This window comes from Cyprinus carpio, chromosome A11 (assembly GCF_018340385.1).
Source record: "Cyprinus carpio isolate SPL01 chromosome A11, ASM1834038v1, whole genome shotgun sequence".
Classification (NCBI taxonomy): domain Eukaryota; kingdom Metazoa; phylum Chordata; class Actinopteri; order Cypriniformes; family Cyprinidae; genus Cyprinus; species Cyprinus carpio.
In genome coordinates this window covers 7,753,908-7,762,823 of record NC_056582.1, presented here as the reverse complement: position 1 = coordinate 7,762,823, position 8,916 = coordinate 7,753,908, and the positions used below count along the sequence as shown (strand labels likewise).

Here is an 8,916-nt window from a genome sequence, read left to right as displayed (position 1 = left end):
CGTCGTACGGGGTACTGACAAAAAAAAAGCGAGGTGTGGCATTAAATTCAGGACAAAACGCATCAGGCCAAATGACTACACATTCACAATAACTGCAATTATGGGGAGCGCACTTGATTTAAAAAAAAAAAAAAAAAGTTGCTGTATATGTCATGTAAAGCAGAAACTGAAATGTAACATGTTATACTGCCGCCTATGATATGATGGAGGGAAGTCAAGAACAACAAAAGTATCAAACTCCTTTGAAAAGTCATTTAATAATATCAGTAGTTTTAACTTCAGTGAACTGTGAGCATTTGACAAAAAAACAAAGACTTCGATGTGGTGACGCTCAAAATTCATTCTACAATGTCGATATGTGGGTCACAATCCATTAGCACTTTAGGCTAAAAGCTAACAAACTCTGCCAAAACAAAAAATCGTGCACGGAATTCACTAACGCGGAAACTTTACCTTTCTTTGTCTGCCATTTCGGCGTGCTTTTTCTGCGGGGTAGCCATCTGAATGAACATGGGGTTTACAGCCCGAAGCAGAAACAACAGCGTAGTTTGTCAGGGGGTTACTGTCCGTATTCACAGCGAGTCGTGCTCCTGAACCGACTCTTTTTATGATTCGGTCCAACCGCTTCATCAAATACACTGACGTGTGACGCGACTGGCGTGAGCAGCAGCAGCTCGATGGTTTCGACGGGCCGAGTCTTCAAATTAAGTGACAGCACACCTTTTGATGGACCAAATTTCAAAATAAATAGATGAATTTCACACAAAAATGTGCGTGTCTAGTGTGTGTGTCTTTTAACAAGGATTGCAGTATGCAGAAAGACTAAAATTAAGAATTATGCCTAGAATTATCTAGATGAAAAGCTAATAATTTCTTATAATGAATATTATAATGAATAAAAAATAATTTTAACAGCCATCCAAATAAAGCACTTCTCTAAAAAAAAATTAAAAATTATGTTACCAGTAACCCAGGTCAGGGAACCGTAATAGAGATCTGCATTTATACTCCATTATGGGCTGTTCACATGAATCAACTACTGTATTAGGGATGAAAAGAGAAATCCTGGAAGTTCCTTTGCATTATATGTACAACCTGATTTATGAAAATTATCCACGCCTGACTGGTGGGTTCACCTCTATTGTCTTGGTGCTTGACTTTCTAGAATTTTATCACCGCATATTTACCATTAAGACATGCGACAGCCACTATCAATGGATTCTTGGTACCATTAATTCATTGTTCTTCCCCATAGTGTCAGCTACTTTTAATTCCTCTTTTTCACCATAACTACCTTGATGCCCTTCCATTCTTACCGTGTGTCTTTTCACTTTGTGCACGGCGTAGTTGATCAACAGTTGTTTGAAGAATTCTTGCGATACCATGTATTTGTAACATCTTACAAATTGTTCATTATTGTAAATTTCCATATGGCTTCAAAATACCTGTGAAGCCACTCCCCGATAACATTGATGGGTCTGTGTTTCAATGTGCCACATTAAACGGACAAGTCTTCTTACTGAATTTGTATAAGCTGGGTAGACTCATTTTAAGAACATGAATATATTGAAAGCTGAAAAAGTTAGAAATTAGGGAGTAGTCAATAAATTAATGAATCATTTATGGGCTATTGTTCTATGTAATATGCTATTGTGGTGGAATTAATCATGTAATCAGATAAAAAAGTATTTTTTATAGTAATTTCATTTTATTACAAGAATTACATTTTTTGGAATCCTTGATTTATGTAATCCTGCTTACTACCAGCTCTTTTACATAATTATAAGAATCGTGAATTCAGGCTCATTTCACATAAAATCAAGAATGGAAATGCCTATGAGTGGAATAATATTAAATGGACATGAAAACAGTAGGCCTATTTGACAATATCTAAAATTAAAAGCAATACAAATCTATGCAACTGGTAAAATATGTGCAAATGCTTTTTTTTTTCCTCCATTTTTTTCTTTCCTTTTTGCATTTTTACATACCCCTGTCAAGTTTTGGTTATGAACTCGACAAGCCTAGATGTATTCTTGGTTTTTTTTTTTTTTTTCAATTTGTTTGAAACAAGCAAGCAATGCAAACAATACAACCAAACCAAACAAACAAACAAAACAAAAAACAGATGACTTTAGCAAGAAGACAATTTTTTATCATCAGCAAGCCATCATAGGCATAAGATTACGGGGAAAACAACAGTGAACAACGATGAAACAGTAATAAAGAGCACTACAATGAATGGTTCAGTTGTACTGATTTATTCAATATCTTTCGTGATACCATGGACGGGGTTCATAGAAACGAGTCATCAAACTGAACCGATTCGCGAGCGTGAATCGACTTCCTCATGCGAATCTGAACATGCGCGGCGTTCACACGCTTTTAGAGCACTACGATAATAGTGACGTCATCTTTGCGCGCGTGTCGAATGATGGGTAATGTTTTTTCCTTTAGCCAGAGCTTTTGTCGTTGGCTGTCTGCTTGCGCAAATGTGAAATAATGTTTTAAAATGACGGACCGATAATTGTTGCTCGTTTGAGACGCATAGACTCTGAATCGGTTAGATGAGTGTGAAGACTGCTTCTGTTGTGCTCAGGTGCTGTATGATGTTTTTTTCTGGAGCTTGCATAAAATCAATCAGCAGACTTAAAATAAATCCTATTCATTTATCACTCTTTATTTATCTCTTTTAGCAAAAACAACGACGGGCTGTTCTTACACCAGAGAGAAGAAGGAAAATGACACGTCAAGCTATTCTAAATTAAGATAGCTGGTAACCTTATATTTTTAATTATAGCTACAGTGTATACATGTTATTTATGTGTGTTATAATTTGTTCATGTGTTTGTGTATACATACACTTTCTATGCATGCATGTATACACACACACACACATATATATATTTATATTATATATATATATATATATATATATATATATTATTATATATATATATATATATATATATATATATATATATATATATATATATATATAATATGTGTATCTTTCACGTATGATAAACACATATTTTTTCAGCTCTAGATCATTCACAACACGGGGAGCACCAAACTGAAGATGAGGAAGAACAGCGGCTGATGAGCAGAGGTTTGTCCTTTAAAGTTCAGTATTATAAGATATTATTAATAGGACAAATTATTATTAATCAGACAAAATGCAGATATGTCACACTGTTAATCTACACATAATCTAGTGAGCGATTACACCAGGAATGGCTGGAGAGAGAGAGAATTGCACAGGAAGAATTCGGGCTGAAGAGAGAGAGAGAAGAGGCAGCGCAAAGAGAAAGGAGGAAGAAGAGGTGAGCGATCACTGTAACATTAAATCCATGACACTCAGGCAGTCATTCTCAATTTTAATATACATATAATGCTCAATATCTGCCTTTGTGGTCCACAGAGGAGGATCAGAGAGGAATGGGAGGAGCAGCAAAGGAAAGAAAAAGAGGAGCGGGAGCAGAAGGAACAGGAGAAGAGAGAGAGAGAGGTGATCCCTGCACTGGGAGGATAAAGATGCAGATGTCTACATATATCCTCTATTGCTCTTACACCTTATATCAACAACAGACATCAAAATATCTCATGCTCCCTGAGACAAATCAGCCTTTAAGGCTTTCAGTTTGTCGGTCATGGTTTTACACACATGCCTTGTGCCATAAGTCTGTGTTCATGTGTACAGTGTGTGATATTGTTTGTTTAGCAGAATATTATTGTCTTTATTTCCTTAACTAAGATACACAAAAATGATTAAGAATGCAGCAAGTGTCCACTTCCCGTGAAGAAACGTATCTTTCATGTCACTTGGGTGTTATAGTGATAATGTTGCTTATTGATGCTACAGAAGAGAATATAATTATTATGTGCTGTAAACCAGAGATTCTCAGTTATTACAACTTTATTTTTAAAGGAATGATCACACTATTATTTTCACTTGTGCAGCACTTTTCCAAAAAACATAAACAAAAAAACAATTGGGAATTGTTCAGTTTTCATTGAAATCACAAATCCAGAAATATTAAAGCATAGAAGTCAATAAATAAATAATACAACATTTCATGTTATTGTAATATTAAGTGGTTAATGTTTTACTAATTTATTAGATTAGACATGCTGTACATTATTAAAATGTAATTAAAAAATCGAAAAGATTTAATAGGGCCCTAAATATACAACTTTTGTTAAACTTTAATTAATTGTTGTTAAATTGTATATGTTTGTGATCTCAATCGAATAGACATGCTTTTTATTACTACTATTTAATTTAACCATGCATGTGCATAATCCTGTTATAATTATGAGGGTGTCCCCTATAAGGCCCCCCAAAAAGTTTGAGAACCCCTGCTATAAACAGTCAGATTTGAATTATAAAAATACCCATAACTTTAGTCTAAAATGTACAAATTATCTGACAGATTGTCTTAACTAATTCTAACAGACATGTGCTTGCACACCACAGAATTTCACCCGCCATACGTGTATGTTTGCACCATTTATAGAAGCTGTACAGAAAATGCTGGATCAAGCAGAGAGTCAGGTAACCTCTTGCTTTCCATGTCAAATGTAAGCTGGAAAATGCAGTTTTTATAAAAATGAAATCATGCAACGTCTCCATTATTTTATTGCAATTAGCTGGAAAATGGTGGTCCTTGGAAAAACCCTGATGCCCCAAAGGATTTTGGAACTGAAAAGGACAAGGCAAACTGCCCCTTCTTTCTTAAAACGGGTGCTTGTAGGTTTGGAGACCGGTACGTATTTATTAAGCTGCTGTTTCCAAGGAGTCTGTCACAGGGTTTTGACAGTCGAAATTAAATTTCTGATCAGGTTTTTGTTTTTAATAATTTTGTATTTTTTTTAACAGGTGCTCCCGAAAGCATGAGCACCTAACATCCAGCACCACTCTGATGGTGAGGGGATGTTTGTGACATTGGGATGGAGCAGAGCAGACGGGATGACTACGACACTGATGCCAGTCTGGAGTACAGCGAGGAGGAAATGCACCAGCAGTTCCTGGATTTCTATGAAGATGCTCTGCAGAGTTCAAGAACGCAGGGAAGAGTGGTGCAGTTCAAGGTCATTTTAATGAAAGACCCTCAAAATCATCAACATAAGGGGAAACAATAAATTAAAATAAAATATAATGTTTAAATCAGTGTTATTATAGCAACTAAAACTGAAACTAAAATTAAAACCATAAAACCTAATTTAAATTTGTTGATATTTTTCTTTAATAATTTATTTTTCGAAAATGGAAAAAAATATTTAGGTTAGTTGCCAAGGCAACATTTCTCATTTTCACATAGTTTAACTTAAATTGGTGTAAAATAACTCAAACTAAAACTGAAATAAAATGTAATAAAAATTATATAGACATAGACAAAACACAAAATTACTTAAATTTTAACTAAAAGGAAATTAAATGAACTGACTCAAAATTATAGCATCTCAGTGGTGCTTACCCTGGTAAATGAATTTAGGTTATATTAAATTAAATAAATGTAATATAGTTTCTAATTGCATGCTGAAATCAAATTCATAAATAAACAAAAATTTAATTAACAATCATTATTTTCCCATATTTTAATAGGTGAGCTGCAACTTTGAACCTCACTTGAGAGGATAAGTTTACGTTCAGTATGACCGTAAGTCCGGTGTTATTATATTAAAACATTGCTGCAGAGGAGAAATTACAATTGTTGTATTTTATTTTGATATGTCTGTTTATATGCCTGCAGAGAGGAGCAATGTAAAAAGCGTTCATGATGTTTAATGGCGCTGGGGCAGCTGGAAGACAACTGCAATGTAATTCTCCCCAGTAACTAGATGGAAAACAGCCATATGTGGTAAGGAAATCTAAATAGTCAGTCTAAATAAAAAACTATATTTCTCAATGTTTAAATAGTAGAACTTTCTTCATTTTATCATTATTTTTTGGCCTTTCTTTATATATGACTTATACGGTTATATTCTTTTTTTTTACGTTCTCAGGTCTTTTCGACGGCGGAAATGTCCAAGGGGAAACACTGCAAGTCAATGGAGACCACAACTGAAGGTGAACTATCCCTTTATGAAATACGTAATTACTACAATGAATTCACATTCAAAGGGTAACAGTATGGATATTTTAAATGCTGAGTACGTTGAGAAGGCTACTAGTCTATAGCCATAGACTGTATAAAACTCTAATGGGGACAGACCAGGTTCAACATTAGGGGGTGGATACAACCTATTTAAGGTGTTTAAACACTAGCTACACCACTTGTCCTTATTGGGTTGTCAGATAACAGTTTATCAGACATATAGGAATATGTCTCAAAACCACACGCACAAAATAAAGCATGGGATTGTGCCTATCCCTTTTTTTTTTTTTTTTTTTATTAAAGTCTGGGAACACCAAGTCTACCATATTTTATGGAAAGTGCGACCAATGGATCTGTAGTTCCTCCATGCATAGCTACACATCATTTAGTATGGTTTTCTAACCTTTTGTACACTAATTTCATAGCCTACCCAATCCAGGAAATCTCTGCACATCTGGGTTTTGCGAGCCAGCAACCATCTGAATGAACCTCCCGGAAGAATCTACTCTTCTTCTGTTGGTCCGACAGAGGCACGTACCATTTCTGCACCGCAGCTTTTCCCTGCCTGCTGAAGAGCAGCATCAACTGCATCTGAATAGAGCGTAGAAACAGAAAAAGACTTACACCTAACTCGCCGTGGTTTGTGCATCATATGCGCCTTCAAGTCCAACAAACATGTTCAGCATTTCCAGTCCATAAAGCATGGAAAAGTTCGTCATGTCGGCTATTAAAAAAACCAGTCCGTTCATACCAAACGGGCGCGTTGTCGTTTTGGGTAACTGCTCTGGATTTGTTGCCACAAAGAGGAGGTCCGTTAGCTAGAACCTGCGACCCGTGTAACGTTCATGTTAAAGATATGACTATCCCACTATTCAACCACGAGTGATTGCTCGAGCGAGTCCAAATAACCATAAATGCGTGAGATAAAGTTTCCGCTTTGTACCTGAAGTTTTATATTACACTCGATTCCGGTGAGCATGGACTATGTGTTCCTGATTGCAGTACCGCAGATGTGAGGATCCCGTTACTGTATCGTCCTATCCTTTCGCAAAATCCAAGAGACCTCCTGTCCTCTCTTGGCTCCGATTCCTCACCGATGAAACGCGTATTGTTCAGACTAGAACAGGTGGGTGAAGCTCCCATTCGCCAAAAAACAATAAAAAAAATTATAATAACACTTCCACACACATCTGCATACATACATACATACAACATACATACATACATTTAGTATATACACAAATATATTTAGGTCAATATTTCTGCCAAACGGATTTTTGTATATTTTAAAATGTTAGTGTTAAAAGCTTTAAAACGTAAATTTTACCCTGCATAATTTCATCCAAGAAATACTTCACGTCACATGGTAAAGACACCTCATTTTTGTCTTAACGTGTGTCAAGTACACATTTGACTAAAAATCAGCCATGAACAATATGATACATACTGTAGTGGCCAAAAGTGATGCCAGGAGAGGATATTGCACAATATTTGCTTTTACTGACACTTCAATGTGTCGGTTAAACAATCAAAATATGAGATTATGTTATATTGGGAAGAACACACTAATAAAACAGTTTTGACAAGTTAAAAAAACAAGTTTTTTAAACGGACAAAATTATTTGGCCAGAAAGGCAAACCACAACCTGTCATGGATAGATTGTATAGATTATGCAAAAATAGATATAAAGAAAATGAATAAAATAATAATAATAATATAAAGCTCACAGAAGATAAAGCATACACTGACTGCATGTATCAGTATTTGTTGTTCTCTTCTCTTCCACTTATCCAGACCGGTCGCGGGGGCACGTCAGTCTAAGCAGAGACGCCCAGACCTTCCCTCATCCCTAGACACTTTCCTCCAGCTCTTCCGCGGTATACCTTCCCTGGTAAAGGCTTCCAGGAGCATCTGGACCCAGATGCCGACCCCCTCAGCTGGCTCCTCTCGCGGTGGAGCTCTTCCCGATTGGCTGCGCTCCTCACCCTATCTCTAAGGAGCGCCCACCACCTAGGAGAATCCATTTTGGCCTCCTTATCTGTATCTTGTCCTGTCTGGCAGTGACCCACAGCTCATACCATAGTGATAAGAGTAGGAACGTATATCTGCCCGGTAAATCGGAGCTTCGCCTTGCAGCTTCAGCTCCTTCGTTACCATGACAGACCGTCCAAAGTAGGCCTATCGCACCCGGTGTCGAGAGCAATCACTGCAGAAGCTGCACCGATTCCTCCCGTCACTTCCCCCGCATCCATCCTTCCCTCTATCGTGAACAAGAGCCCAAGACACTTCGAACTCTTCCACTTGAGGCCGGAGCTCTCCACCAACCTGAAGGGGGCAAACCACCCTTTTTTTTGGCTGAGAACGATGGGCCTCGGACTTAGAGGTGCTGATTCTCATCCCAGCCGCTTCACACATCGGCTGCAAAACCGTCCCAGCACACACTGAAGGTCCTGGCTTGATGTAATCATCATCCTGCAAAAAGCAGAGAGCGAAAATCAGGTGGTACCCAAAACCCATAATGAACAGGACCGGTGATGAGGGCAGCAATGCCGTGAGGCCACCATGCACAAGGTCTGACTTACTGCCGGCAATGCGAACCAAGCTCCTGCTCCGGTTGTGTACAGGGATGGGACAGCGCCCTTAGCAGAGGGCCCTGGACCCGACTACCTCTTTCCCACGAGCAACCCCCCACCAGGATGCGGGCGAGGGACATTGCTCGGTCGAATTGCCCTTTTCCAAATCCCGACAAAGCATCATGTGGATTTGTTGGGCAAACTCCCATGAACCCTCCAGCACCCTTGGAGATGGTAATAG

The 8,916-nt window shown here is 37.7% G+C and overlaps 1 long non-coding RNA gene across 1 annotated transcript; it reads left to right on the top strand.

Moving 5' to 3' along the window:
- Positions 1-4,497: 4,497 nt before the first annotated feature.
- LOC122146697 lies at positions 4,498-5,050 on the top strand. Its single transcript, XR_006161212.1, has 3 exons — positions 4,498-4,558; positions 4,654-4,769; positions 4,883-5,050. It is a non-coding gene; the product is annotated as an uncharacterized LOC122146697 (long non-coding RNA).
- Positions 5,051-8,916: the final 3,866 nt, after the last annotated feature.